This window comes from Microcaecilia unicolor, chromosome 1, assembly GCF_901765095.1.
Source record: "Microcaecilia unicolor chromosome 1, aMicUni1.1, whole genome shotgun sequence".
Classification (NCBI taxonomy): domain Eukaryota; kingdom Metazoa; phylum Chordata; class Amphibia; order Gymnophiona; family Siphonopidae; genus Microcaecilia; species Microcaecilia unicolor.
Genome location: NC_044031.1, coordinates 167,889,424 through 167,917,213, shown reverse-complemented (window position 1 = coordinate 167,917,213; position 27,790 = coordinate 167,889,424).

Below are 27,790 nucleotides of genomic sequence, written 5' to 3'. Positions count from 1 at the left end.
CTTGTCTCCCCTGTTTCCTTCCCTTCATATGCAGCCTGTCTCCCCTTTTCTCTTCCCTATCTGTGCAGCCTCACTCCCCTCTTCCCTTTATGTGCAGCCCATCTCCCCTCATCTCTATCCTTCCCTATATGTGTAGCCTATATTCCCTTCCCTATATATGCAGCCTGTCTCCCCTCTTTTCTTCCATATCTATTATCCACCTTCCCTCTGTGTTCCTGTCCTTATCCTACCTCATGTTCAGCATCTCACTTCCCTTGCCCAATATCTCCATTCAGTATCCCTACCCCCCCCCCCTTTTCAGCATCACCCCTCTGTGTTCCTATCCCCACGTGTCTAACATCACCCTTTTCCCTAATCATAGGCTCCCTTCTATGTCCCTAACCACCCCTCCCCCAAGTTCAGCATTGGTCCTCTGTATCCCACCCTCTCTCTATCCAGCATTGGCCCTCTCTGTTCTTAAAACTTGTGCTAAACTATTTTTGGCTTGTGCTATCTAGATCATTGTTTAACAGTTAAGCAATGTTCAAATTAGCACATGCCAAAAATAGCTTAGCATAAGTTTTAAGAACATAGGCCCTCCTAATGTCGAAATCAAGGTGCATATGTACCATTTTCCGGAAGGAGCCACAATTTGTGGTCCCTGGTCAAGTAGTACGACTCAGTGACTGAGCTGGATAGAAAGGGAGTTTAAAATGAGGACATATCCTTTGGTTGTGGCAGATGGTTCCATAACCCAATAGAACCAGTTCTGATTGAACTAGAAGCCCACAGAAGCTGGCAGAAACCAGTGGGCAAAAAAAAAAAAAACCAACAACCCAACAACCTCTTGATTTGCTGTTACAGTGCATGTATTGCAATACATTGCGCTCCTAAGGTTTGCATCTATGTGTATAAATTTGTCATATATTTTTGTGTGCAATTTCATTTTTATTTTGCAGTGTCAATGTTTGGTTACTTGTCATTTATAAGCCACTTAAATAAAGGTAAATGTAACATTCAGAATGGTTTATCATAAAGCTAGGATAAGGTGATCTCTTGATATATTACAAGACTTTCATAGCATGAAATAACTATCAGCTATTATTTTACTGCTGACATTTTTATTTTTAAGGGAATTTCACTTGATTTGTGCTGCCGAGTGCTGACGTCCCTGATATGTTGTTTCCAGTGACCTTACATCCAAAACTAGCAGTGTGTGACATTTGATGGTCCAGATAAAACACATTAATGGAGAAACAGGAGGTGATATTTTACTGGTCATAAATTATGTTTAAATAACTCTGAATTTATTTTAAACTCTTCAGTACTTTTTACTGTCTGCCCAATAAATGTATTTATTACCGGTGACTAGTTTCTGTTTCCTTGGCAAGGAGGCTTGCTTAGCTTATATATATGGCCTAATCCCTCTTACCTGACAAAAGCAAGCTATTACAGTCAGAATTCGGGTCTCTCAATCTGAGGCACTTTAAACAGGAATCAACAACAACAACAACAAAAGCAGAGGGATTCTTTCCTTTTCTTGACCTTAAACTATCTTGCTTCATCCTTCAATTGATGTCTTCCTGGTAAGTTGGTGCAGACATAGAAGAATGAGGTGTGTTTAGGAGAGGTAAAATGTTATTGTTGCCCATTTTTTAATTTTAAATAAAGTTTTGACATTCCATGGATGCTTCATTTCCTGTGAGCCAATTAGGTTTGCATTTGGTTAATGGGAACATGTTACACGATGCAGAACTGCCCAGGTCATTATGGAGCAACTTCCAGGGGAAAGTTTTACCCCGTAGATCAAACCTATTTCACACATTATGGGGTTGAATTTTAGTTGAATGTGGCCAGCTATCCAAGGAATTAGACAGCTTGATTCCAGAAGGTGAAAGTACAGCCCTCAAGAGAGGCTAAATCTCGCTGTTCAGTGTTAAAAATGGGTGAGATTTAGCTGCTCAAAAATCAGGCAGTTACATAGACATTTCTATGAGTAGAGAAGGACTTAGCCAACCAGCTGTAATTCTCTGTAAGGCCATTCAAAATTACCAGTCTCCCATCTGGAGGACTTCATCTGATGGCACAAATGCAAAACATCGCCCAGAGTCTTCTAGACAAGTTTTCATAGTATATAGCAATCAGAGGTCCCAAAGACAAATTATAGAGAGTTATTTCCATGTGGAAGTTGGGAGAATCGGAGCTACAAGATCCTACTGGTGAGCACATGGAAGATAATTTTATAACAAGGTGCCTAGGCTACAAAGGCAAATAGGTCCATAGGAGCTGGTACCATTCAGCTGCCCTAGAAGTGTAGCACTTAGTATTTATTTAATGTTATGCAACTCTTTGAAACTTAATATTTTAGTCCCTTGTCTTCAAGGTGCCTGGCAGTGTACCTGTACAGTAATAGTTTGAAAGGTTTGGTTTAAGGGGGCATTAGGCATGTAGTAGAAGCCTATGCTACAACAGGACCTAGGTATCTAGGTTTCATTAAAGAATACATGTGTAACTAGCTATCGTTGCCCCTAAAATTTACACACTTGAACGTAGGCCAGCCAAAGAGCTGGTGTAAGTACGAGTATCTAAGTGCAGCAGGGAGAGATACAACTTAAAGTAAAGTTAGACACCCCAGTGGGAGCCCTGCCCATGTTCTGCCCCCATGTATGCTCCCTTACAAATATGCATTATGGGGGAGATTCTATATATGGTGCCTGGAAAATCCACGCAAAAATCATTTTCACCTAAGCGTATTCTATAAGATTTAGGCACAGTATATAGAATATACTTAGTTGATATCCCAGTGCCTAAAACTACGCGCCTCCATTTACACCAATGAAAACATGGCGTAAGTCCCTGCACGCAGATTTATGCAGACTGGGCCATATTATATAACAATAAGCGTTTATTAGGAGAGACAGAAGTTGGGACTGCCTGTAAGGACTGCTGGTGTGTCTTACCAATGAAAACCAGCTGGGTGGAGGGAGGCAGAATTTGAGTAGCATCATCCCTCTGTGCCTATTCAGATCTTTGTTGCTGTGGTGCACAATCGCAAGTTGTGCCCAAAAAGGTTTAGTCAAAGGGGCAGGCTTTGCCCCTTTGGAGCCCCTTCAGAGCACTGAGTAGTGGTGAGGAGTGGCGTCTCTGCTTCTTTTTTTTGTTCAGGCAAAACGCTCTAGTATGGGTAAGTGAAAGGTTAAATCTTACGGTCAGCCAGCTGCTTCTGCAGTTAGGTCTGAGCCTATGGATATGCATGTAATATCTGGCACACCATGTCAGGATGGGGCCTCTCTTGGTGATGGGGCCTGCCTACCTTAGTTCAGGCCCCACTGCCCATTGACTTACCGTCTTACCACATGTTTCTATAGTTTTCTCTCCTGGTGTATCTCCTATTTCTAATATGCTCATGTCAGGGGTTAGTGCTCAGCAGAGGATTCCTTTGCTATCTGTTAATGAGACTCTTCAAGAAGATTGTACTTTTAAAGATGTGTCTCTGAGAGACTTCTTCAGGTTGGTTACTCAGGCCAAAGGTTTGTTGCAAGGAACAGTCAAACTGCCTTGTGAAATTTCTTCAGAGGATGTTGCTAAACTGGGAGAATTGGACACTTTCCCTCTGATTCTATGTCTCCAAAAATTGCATGCCACAAATTTTTAGGCATGATTTATAGAATTCACCCCTTTATTCCCTGCAATGGATAAGCAAATCACTTTATTAGAATCTCAAAAATTGTCCCTACAGGCAGCGGGTACAGCAGCTATTAGGGATAATTTGAGTTTGCATTATAAACAAGAAATGTTGAAGAATGCTTTAAGGGCTTGTAACTTATGATTTTTTTGAATTGCCCTATGACTCATTATCTTAAATAAGAAATTCTTTTGAGTATGTATTTAAAGGAAAATCTTAAATTGTTGTAGATGTTTATAGCTAATTGTCATTATCTACCTATCTATCCCTCCCCCGCCCCCTTGGTAATCATGATCCTCAGTGCTCAAGGTCTATACTCCTTCCAACAATAGATTACTGGCTAGCCATTATAGCTCCTCCCTCTCACTTTCTCATTCCTGCTAGTTGGGCTTGTTGATCAATTAAATTGTGCGTGAAACTTTGGGCACATCCTCTGGATTCTATACAGTGTGTCTAGAGATCCAGGTGTGTTCTGTAACAAAGTGTGCAACTTAATTGACATAAGCTAATCAGCATTGATAACAGCACTTAACAAGCAATAATTGGCAATAATTAGAAGTTATGCACATAACTCCCTAAGCACAGTTCAAAAGGGGTTTGGGTGCGTAAATCTACACACAGAGATTTATGCCACATTTTCTTTGGTGTAAATGGAGGCATGTAGTTTTAGGCACTAGGACAGTGATGGCGAACCTTTCAGAGACCGAGTGCCCAAACAGCAACCCAAAATCTAATTATTTATCGCAAAGTGCCAACAGGGCAATTTAACCTGAATAACAGAACTTTAAAAGCATTTGGCATGCTTTTGAATAATTAATGTGATTTTTGCTGTTGCAAATTAAATGATCCCAGGTTCCAATCTAATTCATGTTTAATGTGGGATAAAATGCCATAAATAAGTAAATAAATATAAACTTTTAATGTTGAGCACCTGATTCTCAAAGTGGACATATTCCAAACACTATAATGAAAATAAAATGATTTTTTTTTCTACCTTTGTTGTCTGGTGACTTTGTTTTTCTGATCATGCTGGCCCAGTATTCTGCTGCTATCTGTCCTCTTAACACCGTTTCCAGGGCTTCCTTTCCATTTATTTCTTTACTTTCCGCCTTTCTTCTTCATTTCTTGCCCTACATCCGTAAGTAAAAGCTGGGTCCTCCGCAGACTTGATTGTCCAGTGGATCCAGCTTCTGCTTATTTTCTTCATCCATGTGCAGGTTTTCTCCTCTCTTCTTTTTTCCTCATCTCATCTTCTTCCTCACTCTTCCCTCCCCTCCATCCATGTCCTGCATTTCTTCTCTCTCCCTTCCCTCCCCTCCATCCACCCATGTCCAGCAACCCTCCTCTTCCCCCTGCCCTCTCCTCCATCCACCCATGTCCAGCAACCCTCCTCTCCCCCTGCCCTCCCCTCCATCCACCCATGTCCAGCGATTCTCTCCTCTCCCCCTTCCCCCATCCAGCCACCCATGCCCAGCGATTCTCCTCGCTCTCCTGCCCCCCTCCAGTCACTCAGGTTGTGCAGTGGATTCTTTGGGGCAGGCAGGTAAGAATCCCAGTCTTGCCTGCCTGCTGCCGGCGCTGACTCTCCCACGGCGCTACTGCATCACTCTTCAAAATGGCTGCCGAGACTTACAAGGGTGGCCTCCAAGACTTCAGCAGAAGTCTCGTGAGGCCGCCGCTGGAAGTCTCGGTGGCCATATTTAAAGAGCAATCCGGCAGCGGGGGAGGGTCAGCGCCGGCAGTGGGCAGGCAAGACTGGAGATCTTTCCTGCCTGCCCCGAAGAATGCCTTCTTCAGGTATTTGGAGGGACCCTGTAGCTCAGGGGAGAGAGGGAGGAGAGCCGACTCCAGCACATCACTGGGTGGAGGCGACTGTGGTGCCGGCCCGGGGAATTTTGTCCCCCCTGCACCCCCCTCTCGGCTTCCCTGGCGATGGTGCGCATGCCAAGAGAGAGGGCTCTGCATGCCCTCTCTGGCAGGCGTGCCATAGGTTTGCCATCACTGCACTAGAACATCAACTAAGCATATTCTATATGCCATGCATAAATCTAGGTGCCAATTATAGAATATGCTAAGGCGGAAATGTTTACTGCATGTATTTTTTAGGCACCTTATATAGAATCTGGCCCCATATATAAAACCCTGGGGTACAGTATTCCTCTTCTCTGCCCAAACTACGCCATGATATACATTTTATTTTATTTCCATTTCGCTCACACCTTTTTCAGTAGTAACTCAAGGTGAGTTACATTCAAGTACACTGGATATTTCTCTGTCCCAGGAGGGCTCATAATCTAAGTTTGTACCTGAGGCAATGGAGGGTTAAGTGACTTACCCAAGATCACAAGGAGCAGTAGCAGAATTTGAACCGGCCACCTCTGGAGTGCAAGACCGGTGCTCTAGCCACTAGGCCACTCCTCAACTCTCAGGTACATGTGCAAATACTGGCTTTTCTAATATTACTATTCATATGTGTATGCCCATTTTCGCATGTACATCAGCTTTTCACATGTTGAAATTGTGTCCCACCCTTCTGAAAGCAAGGTATTAATTTTAACAGAAAACTTGCCTTAATTAAAGTGGCCAGAATTTGACTGCCTACGTGAAGCACTGGGCATTTTTTTGACATTGACTCAATAATCTTGGCAGATCTTCACTTCAGGCTTCTCTTCTTGGTTTTTTGTTCTTTGTTCCTGGGAGGTCCCTTCTATTTTGCAGGATTTATTGAGCCTTCTAGGAGGCCACACTCATCGCAGCAGGTTTTGCTTGCAGTGCCTGGAAATGTTAAATTGTAATCGACTTGTTCACAAGCATTTATGGCAATGGGGCCTAAGTTGTGGAACACATTTGCCATTAGAGTTGCATTAAAAGAGAGGTTATTTAACATTTAAAGAGAAAATTAAAACATGGTTTTATGTGAAAGCTTTCAGCTAGTTGAGGGACAAACAATGCTAATTAAAGAGTTGTGGAAGGGATGGGTTATAGGGTAATTGGTTAGTTTTATTTTTTTGTATTAAGGGGTATGTTTTAATTATTATTATTAATTACTGCTAACATGCTTCAGGCTTTTATTGGTGAGGTGTGAGTGCTATGAAATCCAGTAAAGTAAAGCACTAGTGTTTCAAGCTTTACATGCAATGTTGTCTTTTCCCAAGGACGTCTTTACTTGGAAATGAATTCAACTTCAATTATCTTGCTAAAGGTATACACATTGTACAAGCCAGGCTTCATCATTATGGGTGATCTTCTAATTAAATTCCTTTTCCAGTTTAGAGAAAAGAAACATTTAAATAGCTCTGGACAATGTGCCTAATTTCCTGATGCAATAGAAGAATTGCTGTTTCCAGTGTCAGGTCTGGATGGGTAATTCCTTCTTATTACACAAAGATATACCTGTTGGAAACAGGATGCTGCACTTGATGGACCTTTGGTCTGATCCAGTATGGTAGTCTTATATTTTTTGTGCATGTTTCAGGAATTATTCATATTAAAAGCTAAATACCTGGATACAGTCCATGCCTTAATACCAATTTGAATCCAGAACAGACTTTTCTGGAATCTGTTGGGAAATGTCACAAAGATACTGTATCCTGACAATTTTAGAGAACAAAAGGGCTTACTCTGCCAACTGGCAGGTAGTTTCCCCAACTGTTGCAATAGAATAATTTAAGAGAGAATTATGAGCTGCATATCCCCCAACCCCTCCTGAGTTGATTAAGTTCTCTGTTTCATGTTCACTAGGCAACTCTTGCAGGCAGGGCAGGCCTTAATCAGGAGCAACAGGGGCAGCCGCACAGGGCCCCGTGCTTAACAGAGTCAGCTTTGCAACTGGTAGCTGACCAGAACTTTTCCCATCTTCATCTCCCTCTCCATTTATATCTCCTTCTCTCTCTCTCTCTCTCTCTCTCTCTCTCTCTCTCTCTCTCTCTCCCCCCCCCCCCCCCCCCCCCCCCTTGGTAATCATGATCCTCAGTGCTCAAGCTCTATATTCCTTCCAATACATTACCGGATAGCCATTATATCTCCTCCCTCTCACTCTTCCATTCCCACTGGTTTCACGCTTCTTAGAGAGATAGTGCCATTTTATTAACTTTTCAGCTTCACCTCCTTATACATGTTCATGTGGGTGGGCCCTGCAGTAGCACCAACTTTTCCAAGCACCAGCCTGCCAGGTCCCCGGGAGACAATCACTCTCACCTTCCCAGCCAGGCTCCAGCCAACCTCAGTCACAGTCATATCGGAAGGGCAGAGGTGACTGGAAGAATCACTCATTGATTGAAGTCGTGCGGGTACTGGGAACTAGCTTGTCTCTCAGGTACTGTGGAGAGGAAGACTGGAGGAGAAGTTGAGAGGGACTGAAGAAGCCTGGGTGGCAGGCCTCACTGATCATTCTGTCCATGGGCAATCTAACTGGTTAACAACAAGTGCATGTAGACTGGTATTTTGTTCAGTGGTTATTGGTTCTCCTTGGTTTTGTTTGCATTTCTCATTTCATTTTGCTTAGCTTGCTTTTTTTATTTTGGAAATATTTCTACCGGAACATAATGTAAATATACTTAACTTATTTATTTTAATAAATTTTGTTTAGAAATAAATATATGCAGATGTTTTATTTCTAATACAGTGTAATAAGTAGGTGATACGATGTAAAAATGTAAACTATCTATTAAAAATTAAGTAACAATAAAAATCACTATAACTCAACTTCATAATCACATAGAAAATACAGCAGAATGGAAAATTCAGGGAAAAAAATGCCTGGCTAAATAAGTTTGTGTTTAACTGTTTCTTAACCACAGATAAATCTGTGATACCTTGTAACCTCTCAGGCAATTTGTTCTACAAACATGGACTATAATTGAAAAAGCAGCATTCCTTCTGATAGTGTAAGTGTATCTATGAAGTGCCTAATAAACAGAGTAAGTATTTTCCCTCAGATTGTAATGCCCACAGTGGGTGATAAACCTCAAGGGCCTGTTGAAGGTACTGTGGTGCCAGCCCAACTAAAGACTTAAATACCAAAACTAGCAACTTGAAATGAATTCTATAATGGACCAGCAACAAATGAAGGGCCCTGTTTGCTAAGCAGCGCTAAGGGTGCGCTAGCATTTTTAGCGCATGCTAAACATTAGGGCGTGCTAAACACTAAAGACACTCATAGGACTATATAGGTGTCTCTAATGTTTAGTGAGCACTAAAAACACTAGCACATCTTAGTAAACAGGGCCTGAAGTGACTTCATTACCGGAGAAACATGCTTAAACTGCCCTGACCCTTCTATCATCTGTACTGCTGCATTGTGCACCACCTGGACAGCCTTGCACCTAGTTTGAGATACACCCTTATACAGATCATTGCAATAATCCAATTTTGATAATACAAGGCTCTTCTCAGACTGAAAGTCAGACAAAAGGAGAAGGGGTTTCAGTCTAGTCTATAGTCACTTTCGAAAACTTTTGAAAACTTTTTTCTTTATAAACTGTATTGAACAGAACTTATGATAATAGAGAAGGAGTAGAAGGTTAGGTTTAACTGTATTTCATCTGTAGATCGTACCAGTTATGTCCTTCTTTGTTATTTTTGGTTTGCTGTGCTTTTCTATCAATGATTGGAGTTCTTATTTATTTATTTGTTTGTATGTGTGTATGAGTTGTATTTTTTAAATGTAAACCGTTCTGTTTTGCAGTTGCAATAAGAAACGGTATATAAAATGAATAAATGAAAATGAATAAAAGATCTGCAACTGATGAAAAGAAGACTGAATCACCCTTGATATTTGAGATTGCAGAGTCAACTCTGAACCAGCACAACTTCCAGACTCACCAACAACTGCTGTATGGGCAAAGTGACTCCCCAAAACCGAAACGGCTCATAGTGAACATCCATTGGCTGCCTACAAATAATCATTACCTCCATTTTCCCAAGATTCAGTATAAGTTTTTTTTTGTGATCATCCAGCCCTGTATCTCTCCCAATGTTTCAAGTAGATGAGAAATGTCTCTATTTTTGCTATTGTACTACCTTTGGGGTCCAGGGTATCCCAAGCTCATAAATCACTACGATTACAGTAGTAGTCAGCGATTAAAGAACTCTGTTTCAATAAATCCCTGACACCTCATTTGAAATCTTAAGCTGTCAGTGGGGTGGGGGGGTGGGGTACCAAACAGGTCTGAACAGGGCCCCACAATTGCTAAGGCCAGCTCTGCCTACAAGTATACCTAAAAGTACGCATGGTGCAAGCTAGCACTAGTACAGTAAACATGATCATGGGAGAAATTTGGGCAGAGCAAGGGCGGGGTCACAATTTACACATATATTTTATATAAAATATTTATGCACTAATATATGGTCCTGCTCCCAAGCAGGTGTATATGTCAGCACCCAAAACCTGGTACTCTATCTCTACAGAATTAAGAACATAAGAACCGCCATTAATTGGGTCAGACCAAAGATCCATGTAGGCCTATATCCTGTTTCCAACATTGGCCAATCCAAGTCACAAGTACCTGGCAGGATCCCCAAAACTGGTAAGATTCCATGCTACTTACCCCCAAGGATAAGTAGTGGTTTCCCCTAGCTCTAACTTAATAATCAGTTATGGACTTTCTTCCATGAGTTTCTTAAACCCAGTTATGTTAGCTGCTTTTACAAAACCCTCTGGCAACAAGCTCCAGAGATTAACTATGTGTTGAGTGAAAAATATTCTTATAAAACTGGCCTCTTCCTGCCCTATTAACCTAGGGAGTCTATTATAAAATTACCCTCTAAAATGGGCACATCAGAACTCATAATAGAGTCATGGCAATATAGAATACAAGTTTAGTGCAGATCTTTCCAGCACCTAAATGTGGGTGCCGTTTATGGAATCTGTCCCTAAATGTTCCATCAAAGACAAACTAATGGCATGATGAACTAAGTTTTCACAAGACTGCCTCATCCTGGCAAGGTAGCTCAGCAGTGATGTGGGGATTCCAACATAATAGTCCTATCTGTACCATAAAGTATGTTTGATTGTCTTCAAGGCAGCTGAGGGATACTTTATAGTTACATCTCATCATACCTGGACATTTGCCAACTTTTGAAAATCTGAAATACTTTGGCAAAAGAGATTGCTTTACCTCTGCATGAGAGACCTCATGTTCTAAAATGCCACCTTACTGACCTAAAAGAGGTTCTTCAGACTTTGCTGAGGTTTCATGTTGATTGTACTATACATCTCTTACATCTCAGGCAAGCAGTCTGGATTCAGCTTGCATCTTGATTTTGACACAGACCAATGTTATACAATGCATGCTTGGACTATAAATTCTTTCAAAGCATCCCTGCAATTAGATTCTCTTGGTGATTGCATGATTAGCATAACGAGAGCTGGCCACATGAATGTGTGGCAAAGAATAAACATTATTGATTCTCAGCTCCCAAGATTCATTGGAAACAGGTGAAGGACTCCGGTTAATAGAATCGTAGTCAGAATATACATCTCCCAACAAAGGCAAGCCAGGGGAAAGTACAAATGGGTAACTTCTAAGAAAACTCAAAGAAAGTCTACTTCACTTCTTTGTTTCATTTCTCCAAATGAGACTGAAGGAATATTGAACTTAACTCCCCCCCCCCCCCCTCCACCCACCAGCTCCATACACAGGCACACAGAGAAGGTTATATACCATTAAGGAGTCCATGAGGTTTACAATTAGCAGGCAAAGATGCGATGAAGTAACACGGCAGGGTTTTTCCACAGAAAGTCACAGCCTAGCTGAAATGCAACATCTCATTAGTGAGAGGCCCCGGTGATTATCCGCTAATCTCTTCCATCCATTACTGATAGATGCCTTCCAAAAAGACCTCCACATAAATAACATTCTGGCCAATCAAGTAAACATAATTTCTTCTAATCTTTGTCGTTAACCCCCATTTTGTATAATTCACACTTTTACGACTTACCATGATCTTGCCCACATAATTTAACCCTCGTGAGATTTCCGTTATTAACCTATTTGCCTCAGTTTAAATAGAATGCATCTCGGCATACTGTATCGCTGCTGTGGGTAAATGGCAGTATTAATAGCTCCGTTGTCAGGCGCCATATTCATAAAGAAAAAAAAAACCTACAGCAAACACTGATTAATTGATTAAGCATTGCAACTGTTCCCAAAGAGAATGATTTGATTAGGGTAATTTATAGTGATTGTATCTTTTGTCATCATTTGTCTTTTAAAACAAAGACGAAAACTGCTTCTGAGGGCATGCAGCTGCCAGTGTGAGATATGGTGTGTAGTGTATCATCAGTTACAGCACGCTGCCTTATTCTGTACCTTTCTAGCTAGTCAAATATCCAATCACACACACACACACATTCACCAAAAAAAAAAAAAAAAACCATCCACAATTGCAATCTGCACTATAAACTTTTCTTGTTCTCCCTTATGAAAATATTTGGGGTTGCTCATTGCTCTGCTTTCTGTACCATAAACATTTATTTAAATAGAGCTGTCTCTTCAGTAATGAATAATGAAAGAAAAACAATGGGCTGATTTTGACAAATTAACTTGTGATTTGGAGAGTCAGTGAAGCAGGGAAGAGACATTCCTAACTATTCTAATTAAATGAGCTTGTAACATTTATTTCGATGCAATGGAAGCAGGCACATGAAGATGCACATTTTAATTTATTTTGCAGTGACATTATGAAAAATTTCTTTGCTGCAGCCTATCTAGAAAAACAGATCTCATCAGGATCCAAGTTTGTATATAAAAGCTACCTTCCCCAGCAAGAGAAGCAGGTTGGGTTTTAAGCTTTAAAGTGCTGGCAGCTTTAAATGGATAATCAGTAGCGTTTTAAAGCAGTTGCAGTGAAAACCAAATCAGCTTGTTTCTATGGGACCATGCAAATGAAAAATATCTAAATCTCTTTTATGTGGAATGCAAATGTAGCTCATTAGTTCAAAAACATTTTCTATGACAGGCTGCTGAATATTCTCAGGCAGATGAGATGTAGTTTGAGCCAAAAATAAATATCACATCAGCATTTGAAGTTGTTTCTTTCTTCATGGGCATCCCATGCTACTGAAATGGAAAAATGTAGGAAAACTTGGTTCCTTCTGCCAAAATATCAATTCCATTATTATAATATGCATAATTTCTTAAGATGGGTGGGGGAAGATGAGTGCTTCACTCACCCAAATTATTTTGGGTGTTATGGAGGAAAATGGAGCCAAAAACAACAAATATTTGGTGAAAGAAGAAAATATTAATGAGGCATAAAAGGATATTTGGAATGCACAGAAAAAAAAAGAACTACCAGATATTTCACTGACACCCTCCACTCTACTGCCCTCAGGCCTGTCCACAACACCAGTTCAGTCAGGTGAAAATGTACCTTTTATTTACCTTCATCAACTTTCAGATCAGAATGTATGTGCTTGCTTCAGCTCAAGGCAGGAGTAATTCCAGACTTTAATACTACTGCAGTCATGCAGTTCCCATTTGTTAATCTAAATGTAATGTTAATATTTTGTTGCTTGGAAAAATAGGAAAGCTTCCTCTATCAAATTATGCTTTCATGTACTACACTATAAGCTTTGACTCCCTTTCTTTCACATTTATTCACTCATCTGAATACTTCAGTAGTATTGCAAGGTTGTTTGTAGAGTTTGTGGTGGCAGCCATTTTGTAAAGGCTACCAGTAACCAGGGGCTTCAGGTAAGCCCGGAAAGAGGCCTATCCTGAGTTGGGTGGGAATGGAAGGGAATATGGACCGGCTGTCTTGGTACATGTGGGTACCAACAACATAGGAAAATGTGGGAGGGAAATTCTGGAAGCCAAATTTAGGCTCTTAGATAGAAAGCTAAAATCCAGATCCTCCAGGGTAGCATTTTCAGAAATGCTCCCTGTTCCACAGGCAGGACCGAAGAGGCAGGCAGAGCTCCAAAGTCTCAATGCATAGTTGAGACAATGATGCAGGGATGAAGGATTTAGATTTGTTAGGAACTGGTCAACATTCTGGGAAAGGGGGAACCTATTCTGAAAGCATGGACTCCACCTTAACCAGGATGGAACCAGGCTGCTGGCACTAACATTTAAAAAGAGATAAAAAGCAAATTTTAAACTAAAATGGTGGTGGTAGGGGGAGCCAACAGTCTCCCAGGGGCACATGGTTTGGTGTAGGGTATCCTTGACAGATACTATTGAAACAGGACATTTAGGGAATCCCAATAGAGAGTTTTAACCAATGGTGAAAAAAGCCAGGAGTGTTTAAAGGGAGAACAGAGTAAAGGATGCAGATTATCACCATCAACTTCTAAGCAGCTTGTAGATACAAAGAAAAAACACATTTTGAATTGTCTGTATACAAATGCTAGAAGCCTAAAAAAATAAGATGGGACACTTAGAGTATATCGCACTAAATGAAGAGACAGATATAATAGGCATCTCAGAGACCTGGTGGGAGGAGGATAATCAATGGGACACTGTGTTAACAGGGTACAAATTATATCTCAATGATAGAGTGGATCAAATTGGAGAGGGGGTTGTGCTATATGTTAAAGAGGGAATTGAATCAAACAAAATAAACATTCTACATAAAACAGATAGCAGCTTGGAATCCTTATGGATAGAAATTCCATGGATGAAGGGAAGGAGTATTCTGGTAGGGCTGTACTACTGTCTGCCAGGACAGAATGAACATACAGATGAAGAAATGGTTACAGAAATTAGGAAAGCTGGCAAATTGGGCAACAGTATAATAATAATAATAATAATAATAAGTATTTCAATTACTCCGATATTTACTGGATACATGTTACATCAGGGAGCACTAGGGAAATAAAATTCCTAGAAGTAATAAATGACTGCTTCTTGGAGCAACTGGTACAGGAACCAACAAGAGGGGCAGCTGTTTTGGATCTAGCCCTTAGTGAAATGCAGTGCATAGTTTGAGAGATAATAGTGTTGGGTCCACTGGGAAATAGCGATCATAACATGATCAAATTTGAGCTAATATCTGGAGTAAAGTCACAAAGGAAATCTACTGTAGCAGCATTTAATTTTTGAAAGGGCGACTATGATAAAATGAGGAAAATGGTTAAAAAGAAGCTAAAAGCATTGGCTACAAGGGTTAGGACTTTAAATCAGGCATTGACATTGTTTATAAATGCCACCTTGGAAGCCCAGACCAGATACATTTCATGTATTTACAAAGGTAGAAAGAAGAGCAAATGACAGCCAGCATTGGATATTAGAGCCAAAAGAACACCCTTCAAAGAATGGAAAAAAAGACCTGAATGAAGAAAATAAGAAGCAACATAAGAACTGGCAAGATAGATGCAAAGCATTGATAAAGAAGGCTAAAAGAACATGAAAAGAAACTTGCCACAGAGGCAAAAACTCACAGTACCAACTTTTCAAGTACATCAGAAGCAAAAAGCCTGTGAGGAAATCTGTGGGACTGTTAGATCATGAAGGAGCAAAAAGGGGTACTCAGGGAGGACAAGTCCATAACAGAGAGACTGAATGAATGAATTCTTTGCATCAGTCTTTATGGAAGAAGATGTAATGGATCTATCTGTACCAGAAATGGTTTTCAAGGGTGATGATGCAGAGGAACTGAAAGAAATCTCAGTGAACCTGAAAGATGTACTAAGCCAAATCAGCAAATTAAAGAGTAGTAAATCACCTGGACTGGGTGGCATGCACCCTAGGGTACTGAAAGAACTCAAACATTCTGCTAGTAATCTGTAACCTGTCATTAAAATTGTCCATAGTATTTTCTAGCGCTGGCGGTGAGGAGTGGGCATGCCCTTCAGTAATCAGGCAGCACCGCGCGCTGCCCAATTACAGTTGGGTTACCTCCAGAGCCCTCACCACCTCCTAAATAGGAGATGATAATGGCTCTAGCAGTAAATGACCATGCAGCAATTTTTTTATTACTTCATGGCCATTTACGGCCCCTTTAAAAAAAAAAATACCACCTTTACCCACAGTGGTAAAAGGTGGTCTCAGCAAGTGATGATCCCCTGTAAAGATGCAACTACAGGCCATCTTTCACCGCCATTTGGTTTAAGGCCCCAAAATGTTTTATCTTATTTGTTTCAAATGTACTAATTAGTCTTTGTACTGTCGGAAAGTCAACAATCAGTTCATGTTTACGTTTATTTAAAATACGTTATACTGCCCTTCCTCAAAAAAATATCACAGTGGTTTATAAACCACTCCACTCTACTCAGGATTTTATAGACCTCTATCATATCTCCCCTCAGCCATCTCTTGTGCAAGCTGAAGAGCCCTAGCCTCTCTAGCATTTCAAATAGGGGAGTTCTCTTATGCTCTGGTTTACTAAGCAGCGCTAGTGCCGATACTGCCCATTCAGTGGGCCATGTCGGCAGTAGCTCATGGATAGCTGCTAGCGCTGCTTCGTAAACAGACCCCTAAATATATTTAGATGGCAAATAGTCTGACTGTAATTTCAAAACATCTATTTTAAAAATGCAGTGGAGGCAAAAGAAAATGCAATTGTGTATGATGTTAACACAGCAGGAGGATTACTTTTAATTACCATGTACCTGTTGTACTAATCCACTGACAATTTCATGAAGAAAATCAATTATATTTATTTCTTTATTGGGATTTATTAACCATCTTTATGAACAGATTCACCCAGGTGGACTTTAGCAGGTATAGCTTGACATAAAATTTACAATTTTGTTAATGACCAAGTATAAACATAAATATATCAATGAGGTAAATTTGGTCACAGATAAATTGTATCCTAATAAGAGGAATAACATGGTACGGTGTCAGAAATTATTTTATTAAGGGGCCCTTTTACAAAGTGGCAGAAGAGCTAGCGCTGCTTTGTTGCACGCCAATCCGGCACTACCGCTGTCTCACTGTGGGAGCCGGAGGTAGTGCTGCCCCCATGTGCTATTTCCTGGGCTATTTCCTGCCACACACTGCTAGTTACCGCTGGGTTAGCACAGGAGCCTCTACTGCCTGCTAAATAGCAGGCGGTAATGGCTCCCCCAGGAAATGGCCACTCGGCAAGTGTATACTTACCGCAGAGCCATTTCCTTTTTACAAAAACCCCCCACTGTGGTAAAAGGGGCCTTGGCATGTGGCAAATTCATGTGCCAAGAGCACCACAGAGCCCCTTTCACCACAGCGTAGTAAAAGAGCCCCTAAGTGCATTGGGGGTAATTCTATAAAGTGGGCACCATCATTTTGGTACCAAGTATGAGACCTGAATACTGGCCTATATGTGCACATATGCAAGTAAATACCATAGGTCTGGCAATACAACTACTTTATAAAATGCCAAAGCAATAGTGTGTATCTAACCTGTTTGTTTACTCTTTCCAAAAATACTAGGACTAGGGGGCGTGCGATGAAGCTACAAAGTAGTAAATTTAATATGAATCAGAAAAAAGTTTCTTCACTCAATGTGTAATTGAACTCTGGAATTCGTTGCCAGAGAACGTGGTAAAGGCGGTTACCTTAGCTGGGTTTAAAAAGGGTCTGGCCGGCTTCCCAAAGGAAAAGTCCATAGACCATTATTAATTTGACTTGGGGGAAATCAACTGCTTATTTGTGGGATAAGCAGCACAAAATGTATTGAGTTTTCTGGGATCTTGCCAGGTATTTGTGACCTGGATTGGCCACTGTTGGAAACAGGATGCTGGGCTTGATGGACCTTTGGTCTGTCCCAGTATGGTAATACTTATGTACTTATGTAAGTAAAGTAAAGGGTAATGGGATTTGATAAGCACCTACTTTCCTTTACTGGATAGGTGCCTTCTAGGCACCTAAATATAGGCACTCTGGGCCAAATTCTATATATTGTGTCTGAAAAATCAGCGCCAATTAAAGACATGTTTAATTGAACAACAAGCTAGTCAGCGCTGATAATAGGAGATAACAATCATCAGCACTAATTGGCAATAATTAGGATTTAGGTGCATATCTGATTCTATATCAGATTGCACCTAAATCCTATTGTGCATAGCAACGCTCATAGAAATATATAGTCAGCTCTAACGTTTAGGGTGTGCTTATTTTTAGTGCATGCTAAAAACGCTAGCGCACCTTTGTAAAAGGACCCCTTAGGCATCCGTTTGAAGGCCTAAGCAGGCCTAATTGCAGCCGTCTACAGTCAGATGCACCTTTAATTATTATTAATTTAGATTTTGCTCACTCCTTTTTCAGTAGTAGCTCAAGGTGAGTTACATTCATGTGCACTGGGTATTTTGCTGTCCCTGGAGAACTCACAATCTAATTTTGTACCTGAGGCAATGGAGTGTTAGATGACTTGCTCAAGATCACAAGAAGCAGCAATGGGATTTGAACTACACACCTCTGGATGCCAATACTGGTGCTCTAACCGCTAGTGCTAAGCACAAATCTATAAAGGAAGCAGACTCGTTATAGAATCATGCTATGCACGTTACATTATTGTCACTGATTTTTAGGTGCTACTTATAGAGTTTACCCTTCTGTGAAACAATTGCCCTCTTTGGGGTCAGTTTTCAAAGGAAGTTATACTTTTCCCAGTTGCTGGTAAATATATAATTCCCTATTCATACACTATGCATTAAAGGGGAAATTCTATAAATCGTGCTCAGAAACGGGCACCAGAAAAGATTGTTGCTAAGTGCAATTCTATAAAAAGCACATACCTAGATGCTAAAATTGGATACAGTCTTTAAAAAGACTATGGGGTCTGAGGCACAGACTGTGCAGAGTATTGCCATGATAGTTGTTCAAAACCGTTAAAGTAACGGCAATACACTGCACTGTTTGTGTTTCAGATTTTATAGTCTTTTTGTCATCTTTGTGGGGCTTTTTTTTGTCACGCTTGGGCTTATGACTTGTATGGAGACTCCTGGTGCAGGCGCTCTGGCTGAGGCACGGTGCTATGTCAAGTCAGTATGTGCTATGAAATAAACTGAATGTAACTACCACCGTCTTTCTGGTGTATTTGGATGTGTCCTGTTGGACCACATTACTCCACTGTTTGACTAGCTGTGCTGTAGAAAAGCATTAGTATCATATCTGTGTAATTAGAATGTTCTAATGTGTGCTTATTATTTATTTATTTATTTGTATCCCACATTTTCCCACCTATTTGCAGGCTCAATGTGGCTTACATTGTTCCGTAATGGTGATCACCAATATGGAAAAGAGAAATACATAGTAGAATGGAAGTAACAGAGTTAGATGTATTAGATGTTTTATCATTAGGTTTCATTGTGCTGTTTTTCAAGTTTTCCTCATTTATTGTATTTATGTTTATACTTGGACATTTTACTATTGTTATGCTGTTATCAAAATTGTAAGTTTTATGTTAAACGTACCTGCTGTACACTGCCTTGGGTGAATCTCTTCATAAAGGTGGTTAATAAATCCCAATAAATAAAAAATAAATAAAATACCCTTTATAGAATTGTGCTTAGTGCTGATTTCTGCAACCAGTCTTACACCTACTGAAACTTGATGTAAATGCTGGCATCCGAGTTGGGTGCGCTAACTTCATATTATTTAAGTACATGCACACCCATACCCCTCCCGTGGCCATACACCCTTTTCAGATGTGCGCTATAGGAAATAGGCACCTTACCTTACAGAATAGTGTGCAGCCAGATGCATGCGCAAATTCTAATGGGTGCCAATTAATCTCAATCATTGATTGCTAACACCCAATTATTGATGGTTCAGAGCTCATTAATCAATTAATTTGCACATGCATCTGGGGAGCACAAGCAAATTTTGGCATGCAAATCTAGAAACCATATATACAGTGACAGGCAAAAAAAAGTAACCCCCTAGAGATTTTTTGCTGTTTTCTCAGCAATCACTTGGAAGTTCAATGTGAAATTTTACAGCATTATTTTATTGTTACTATCTACGTTTATGTGCCAAGTGGAATGAGATTATCTTTAAACACGGTGAAGTTACAGACTTTTTTGCATGACCACCCAGTGATTTTCACACTTTCAAAAATGTTTACACTGTAATGCTACCATTATTTGGAAAAAAAAATGGGGTGCCAGTTTACTGTTAAGGATGTCACAGTGACGTAGACTTTTGTAAACAGTCATTTGAATAATATGCATTTGATAATGTGATAATTTACAGATAATTTCTTTTTTAAAGCATTTTGGATTGGAACGGCAATCTTGAGCAAGGTGTTGGCAGATGATCTGGGACAGCCTGCCACAGGGACCAATCTACAAGGCTATTAAGAACTTTCCAAAGCAACTGAAAGCCTGTGTTAAATCTGGGGGTGGACACTTTGAGCATTCACAGTGACTGCAAAATTCTGACACATTGTTAATTGGATCTTTTGAATGGTGTTTTTTTTTTTACTGTGTTTTAACATTTTTAATGCACATAAATCTCTAGGTAATAATGCTAAAATTTCAGTAACATCAACATAGCTTAAGATAGTTAAGGAACCCTTTTACTAAAGTTTAGTGTGCACTTAATGCTAGAAAGCCCATTTTATACCTATGGGCCATTTAGTATTTAGAACTAGATTCTATATATCATGCCTAAAAAATTGGTGCCAAAATAAAATTCACATAACTGTATTCTATAAAGTACGCCATAATTTAGGTGTACTTTGTAGAATAAGCCTAAATTTCCATGCAGTATATAGAGTATGCTGAGAGCTGCTCCATGAGACTAAATTTAGTTGCGGGCAGTTACGCCAAGTAAAACTTATTTTAAATCCCAATGCTTATATTATGTGCGGAGTGGGTGTATTCTATAACAGTGCACATGGATTTTAGAAAAGCCCGTGACCTGCCCATTCCATGTCCATGGCCACACCCCCTTTTCAACTATGCAAGTTAGAATTTGAATGCACCACATTACAGAATATGCTTATGCACGTAAATTCCAATTAATGCCAATTAGTGCTGATAATCAGTTGTTATCATCTAATTATGAACATTGATTAGCTTGTTAACCAATTAGCATATGTGCATTGTTATAGAATATGCTTCGATTTCTGTTCGGAAATCTCGGCACAATATATAGAATCCAGGGGGTTAGCTTATGCCAGTGGTTCCCAAACCTGGTCCTGGAGGCATCCCAACCACTCAGGTTTTCAGGATATCCACAATGAATATTCATGAGAGAGATCTGCATGCACTGCCTCCATTCCATGCAAATCTATCTCATGAATATTCATTGTGGATATCCTGAAAACCTGACTGGATGGGGTGTTTCCAGGATCAGGTTTGGGAACCACTAGCGTATGTTAAGCTTTAATAAAAGGGCCCCTAAATGTTATTTAATAGTAATTTGTAAGTATCATAAAATAAGTAAGTAAAATTTATCGTTGACATTCATAGCGGTTACTGGAAAACTGCAAAAAAACTGTGAGGGATTGCTTTTTTGTGCCTCACCCTGTAGAATCCAGGGGTAACTATCTCTACTGCTGAGGAGCACAGGAAGGACAGATTGAGGGTGGCATCTTGACAGTATCCATACCATATATACAAATACACTATAAGTTTGAGCTTGCTGATTATTGGGTCTAAAGGAAAGAGCAGCAGCAGCAGAGGTCCCTGCACTGCATTGCCATAATTGAACAGTCACCTCAGAAATGTTCATTGCTTGTAGCTAGGGAAGTTCAAGAGTCTGCAGCTTCTTCACACTGACCATATCACAACTAGGCCTTGATAAAATAGCTGCTTGCAGTTCTGAAATTTAAAAGCAACCTCCAGGCTCACAGTCAAGTACTGATGATCTGACCAAGGTAGGACAAGTAGATCAATTCAGTCTGTTAATAGTTCATAGTTTTTTCCCCAGGAAGGTTACCTCTGAAATATGTATAGGAGAATGAGTAGGACCTTTAATGATCTGAATGAGCCCCAGTGCAGACATTAATAGCAAAATTTATTAGCACACTTCCCTTCTATTGTGTAGAGTGACAACAAGCTTCTCAGGAGTAAAAAGCACTGATTAACATCAAATCAGAATCTAATAACCAGGATTAGATCATGAATGGCAATAGATTTGTTCCTCACAGATTACTCATATTGGGGGCTCACTCTTCTGGGACTACCGCCGGCCCAACACGGCCACTGGCGGTAGTCCCGCCCCAAGCGCACACTATATCCAGGGGAAAAAGAAAACCTCCGGAAATGGCTTGCATGGCAGTAACCTGGTGGTAATCGGTGCTAGCACAGGGCTCTTTTTCCCACAGCTTGGTAAAAGGACCCCATGGCGAGAAAGCAGTTTTTAGATGGTCAATTTATGTGAGTAAATCATTTATCCACTAAATAGCTTTTAAAATTATTTTCTGTAAGGCATCATACTGAGGCCAATAGTGCAGAATTACCAATCGGAAAATAACATGGCATGCTATAAGCCATGAGCATGCAAATTACTGCCATGTTACAATCGTGGCAGTTAATGTGCAGCTCATTGCGAAAGGTTACCCTTTTTGTCAGCGTGTGAGTGGTGATTAGCTCATGCACTGGCAGGAAGGGTGACATTAAAAAAAACATACCAGCTTCGGCATTGGCTTTGGCATTGGTCTCTCTCCTTCTAGGCTTCCCTGAACTGAACCTCCCACCCTAGGTGTTTAGTGGCACTGTCTACCCCACTGTTCCGACCCCCCTGCCCCAGCCTAATAAAAAAAACAATTCCATGGTGTCCAGTGTACCTCCCAACTCCCTCCCCGCAACTTTAAAATATAATCCCTGGTGTCTAATAGCACCCCTACTCACCTGACCCCTCCCTCAGGTTCCTCTGATCCTTCTCAGATTGTACCTTAAGGATGGCAGGAGCCCCTCTGAAGGGACACCACCTTGTAAGTGGTGGAGGGGCTTCCGTGTTTCAATGACTTAGAGGGCTATGCTGAAGGGTTACCCATATCAGACAGGCCTCTGAGGAGAAACCAGACAAAGAGTGTCCCAAACTGGAGGATCCAAGATGGCGTCGAGGAAGGACGTACATTAGTTGAGTTCCCGTTTTACACCAGAATACCTGAAGAAGAATGGGGAAGAAAAAAGGCAAAGCCGTGGTGTTGTCCTCCTCGAACACGGCTGGGGTTCCCACCACTTAGTCTACTTTGAAGAGATTCGGGGTCATAACGTCGGGGATATCGGTTCCTGCTTCGGGGAACAGTAAGGCTTTATTGCCGAATCTCAGTGGAGAGGGAGTGACTTTGAGTCCCCCTGTTGGCATGACCTCTCCAAGACCCAGAAACAGTAACGCTTCGCTATGGAGGTCGACAGTGGAAACTCCCGAAGTGGGTTAGGATTCTCACGCGATCCAAGGAGGTCCTGGCGCAGCATTGACTCTGGATAATAAACTAACTGGGGGATTGGAGAGTGAGCTCTTCCCCCCGAAGATATCTGGAGCGGTTTCTGTGGAGAAATTGGACATGGTGAAGCCAAAAAATGTCATAATGGACGCACTATGGGAAGTGCTGCAGAGTGTGAATAATTCTCTTTTTCAGATGTCAAAAAGTTTTCAGGAATAAATATGTGATTATATCAATACTTATCTAACAAAGTGGAAGTCCAAGATATAAAAATAGAGACTTTGATTACGGAAATGGTTTCTTTACTAAAATCAGTTAATCTGGTAATGAAGGACAGTCGTGTTTCTTGTAAAAAAGTGGAACTTCTGGAGAACCAATTAAGGAAAAATAACTTAAGAATGATAAATCTTCCTAAAATACCCTATATAGAGAGTTATATTACTAGTGACTTTTGCCTTTGATTTAGATAGGAACAATGTTTTGAAATTGTATTTCCGGATCATGGCTGATAGTTTTTTTGGGGTTCAAAGATAAATATATTTCCTGATATATCAAGGGAATCACAGACTAAGAGGTGTGAACTCTTGGCTTTTAAGCCAAGAATCATTGCCCTAGGTGGGACCTTCCTAGAGCGATTCCCTTGTAAGTGTTTTATTTCCTTATTACTTATTTGTTGAACCCAAGAGATTACAAGAGTTTGTGGAGTTAAAAGAACAGATGAAGAACCCTCTGCAGCAACTTCCTTTAGTTACCACTGTACCAGCTGCAATTACCGATTAACCTTCCTCCCTCAGAAAATATGAATTTGTAAGATTAACTACTTGGTGTTTTTCTTATTTTCTTATTTCCTGATCTTGGATCCCCCAATTGTGGACAATTATATATATTGTTGAGAGAAAATGTTTTTTTCTTTTTTTTCTTATATTAATTTCTGTTTTTCCTTACATTTATGTGATAAATGTGAATGTAATTAAGTAAAATGATAAATAAAAAAATTTAAAAAAAAAGGATGGCAGCAGCAATACCCTGTTGCTTCTGCTTCCAGTGCCAGTGTATCCTGGGACAGACTGGGTGGGGTTAGTCTACCATATAAGGGAATTTTTCCTGTATTTGGTGGTCTCTGCCCAAGCACCAAATAAGGGAAAAATTCCATTATATGGTAGATTGACCCTGCCAGGTGCCACCATTTTCCAAGATGGCAGAGCAATGCAGGAATGAGCGGGTGTTGCTCTTACCATCCTTAAGGTACAACCTGATGAGGAGTTTGGGGTTAGGGGACCTGGGGGAAGGGTTGGAGGGTGGGGGCTACCAATAGATACCAGGCATAGGAGCCGACTCTGTGGGTGCTGTGGGCGCTTGAGCACCCCCAATATTGAGAAAATTCCATGAATATGTCCAGTGAGGAGTTATTTCCACTGGGCTTAGCACCCCCAATAATTTTGAAAACTTGGCTCCTAGGGATTATTTTTTAAAGTTGAGAGGAGGGGGTTGGAGGCACCCTAGACACCAGAGTTTATTTTCTAAAGTTGTGGGGAGGGGGTCAGAGAGTGCCCTAGATCCCAAGGATTTTTTTTTTTATTAAGCTGGTGTAGGGGGATTGGGGGGGTGCCTGGGGGGTGCCCCTAGACACCAGGGAAAATTGTTTAAGTTGGAGGAAAGGAGGAAGGGAAGGGGGTGCCAGTGCAGAAAGCTAATAGTCCAGGGAGGTCAGGTCAGGTTACATTGCTCTGGACCTGGTGAAAAAATCCAGGCAGTAAGTGCATGCCCAAGGCCACTTTTTACTCCCATTAGTTGCCAAGGCATACTTAATGGCCTCCTATGTAATGTGTATGCAATGTGCAGTCATGTATGCCACAGGAGTTAAATCCATGCAGAACCATGTGCGTGCATTACACACGTGCATATACCCAGATTTATCTCTGCAGCTGAACTGGTGATAGCTTTCTGCTTTGGCCCCCATACTTGTCTTTTCTTAGTTTTAAACAGCCAACCACTAGAGAAAATTCTATGGGAGTTACTAAAAACAAGAAAGATGTTGTCACTCTTGTGCAAAAGCTACTAGTTGTAGTTTTAAGAGAATCTATTCTGGCAAGTCAGACAAAAATAGTTTGGGAAAAAGAGGAAGATATGCATCTCTCAATTATTAAATGTATTTTTCTTTTTATGCAATTTGGTTGGGATCTTACCCCATGAAATACTGGAATATCATATGAAAATAAACAAATAAATAGATAGCTGGGTGGCTGGTGGACGTGAGGATCGCCTGGTGACTTGCCTGCCTGGTGCGAAGGTGGCGGACCTCACGTGTCACCTAGATAGGATTCTAGATAGTGCTGGGGAGGAGTCCGCTGTCTTGGTACATGTGGGTACCAATGACATAGGAAAATGTGGGAGAGAGGTTCTGGAAGCAAAATTTAGGCTCTTAGGTAGAAAGCTGAAATCCAGATCCTCCAGGGTAGCATTTTCTGAAATGCTACCTGTGCCACGCGCAGGGCCCAAGAGACAGGCAGAGCTCCAGAGTCTCAATGCGTGGATGAGACGATGGTGCAGGGAGGAGGGCTTTAGATTTGTTAGGAACTGGGCAACATTCTGGGGAAGGGGGAGCCTATTCCGAAAGGATGGGCTCCATCTTAACCAGAGTGGGACCAGGCTGCTGGCATCGGCGTTTAAGAAGGAGATAGAGCAGCTTTTAAACTAGAAATGGGGGGAAGGCCGACAGTCGCTCAAAAGAGCATGGTTCGGGATAAGGTATCTTTCAAAGATATCACCATAACAGGGAAGATAGAGTATCCTGATAGTGAGGTTGCAAAAGAGATTGTAGTAGATCGGGTATCTTTAAATAACAATAAAAATCAGACAAAAGATTGCCAATTAATACTGTCAAGTACTAAGCATGATGTACTTAGGAACAACAAACATAGTTTGAAATGTCTATATGCGAATGCCAGGAGCCTAAGAAATAAGATGGGGGAGTTAGAATATATTGCACTAAATGAAAAATTAGATATAATAGGCATCTCTGAGACCTGGTGGAAGGAGGATAACCAGTGGGACACTGTCATACCGGGGTACAAATTATATCGTAGTGATAGGGTGAATCGGATTGGTGGAGGGGTAGCATTGTATATTAACGAGAGCCTTGAATCAAATAGATTGAAAATTCTGCAGGAAGCAAAACACTCCTTGGAATCACTGTGGATTGAAATTCCATGTGCAAAGGGGAAAAGGATAGTGATAGGAGTGTACTACCGTCCGCCTGGCCAGGACGAACAGACGGATGCGGAAATGTTAAAGGAAATCAGGGACGCGAACAAACTGGGCAACACAATAATAATGGGGGATTTCAATTACCCGCATATAGACTGGGGTAATGTAACATCTGTACACGCAAGGGACATAAGATTTCTTGATGAAATCAAGGACAGCTTCATGGAACAGCTAGTTCAGGAGCCGACAAGAGAAGGAAAAATACTAGACTTAGTCCTTAGTGGTGCTCATGATCTAGTGCAGGGGGTAACGATACGAGGGCCGCTTGATAACAGTGATCATAATATGATCGGTTTTGATATTGGCATTGAAGGAAGTGAAACTAGGAAATCAAGTACGCTAGCGTTTAACTATAGAAAAGGTGATTACGACAAAATGAGAAAAATGGTGAAAAAAAGACTGAAAGGAGCAGCTCGCAGAGTAAAAAACTTGCATCAGGCGTGGATGCTGTTTAAAAACACCATCCTGGAGGTTCAGGACAAATATATTCCACGTATTAGAAAAAAGGGAAAAAAGACTAAACGTCAGCCGGCGTGGCTAAACAGTAAGATAAAGGAAATCATTAGAGCCAAAAAACAATCCTTCAGAAAGTGGAGAAGAGAACCAACTGAAAGTAACAGGATAGATCATAAGGAATGCCAAGCCAAATGCAAAGCGGAGATAAGGAGGGCAAAAAAGGACTTTGAGAAGAAATTAGCGTTGGAAGCAAAAATACATAGTAAAAACTTTTTTAGATACATTAAAAGCAGGAAACCGGCCAAAGAGTCGGTTGGGCCGCTGGACGAAAATGGTGTTAAAGGGGCGATCAAGGAGGACAAAGCCGTAGCGGAGAAATTAAATGAATTCTTTGCTTCGGTCTTCACCGAGGAGGATTTGGGGGGGACACCGGTGCCGGAAAGAATATTTGAAGCGGGGGAGTCGGAGAAACTAAACAAATTCTCTGTAACCTTGGAGGATGTAATGGGTCAGTTCAGCAAGCTGAAGAGTAGTAAATCACCGGGACCTGATGGTATTCATCCCAGAGTATTAATAGAACTAAAAAATGAACTTGCGGAGCTACTGTTAGAAATATGCAATCTGTCCCTAAAATCGAGTGTAATACCGGAAGACTGGATGGTAGCCAATGTTACTCCGATTTTTAAGAAAGGTTCCAGAGGAGATCCGGGAAATTATAGACCGGTGAGTCTGACGTCGGTGCCGGGCAAGATGGTGGAGGCTATTATTAAGAATAAAATTGCAGAGCATATACAAAAACATGGACTGATGAGACAAAGTCAGCACGGATTTAGTGAAGGGAAGTCTTGCCTCACCAATCTAATGCATTTTTTTGAGGGGGTAAGCAAACATGTGGACAATGGGGAGCCGGTTGATATTGTATATCTGGATTTTCAGAAGGCGTTTGACAAAGTGCCGCACGAAAGACTCCTGAAGAAATTGCAGAGTCATGGAATCGGAGGTAGGGTATTATTATGGATTAAGAACTGGTTGAAAGATAGGAAGCAGAGAGTAGGATTGCGTGGCCAGTATTCTCAGTGGAGGAGGGTAGTTAGTGGGGTCCCGCAGGGGTCTGTGCTGGGTCCGTTGCTTTTT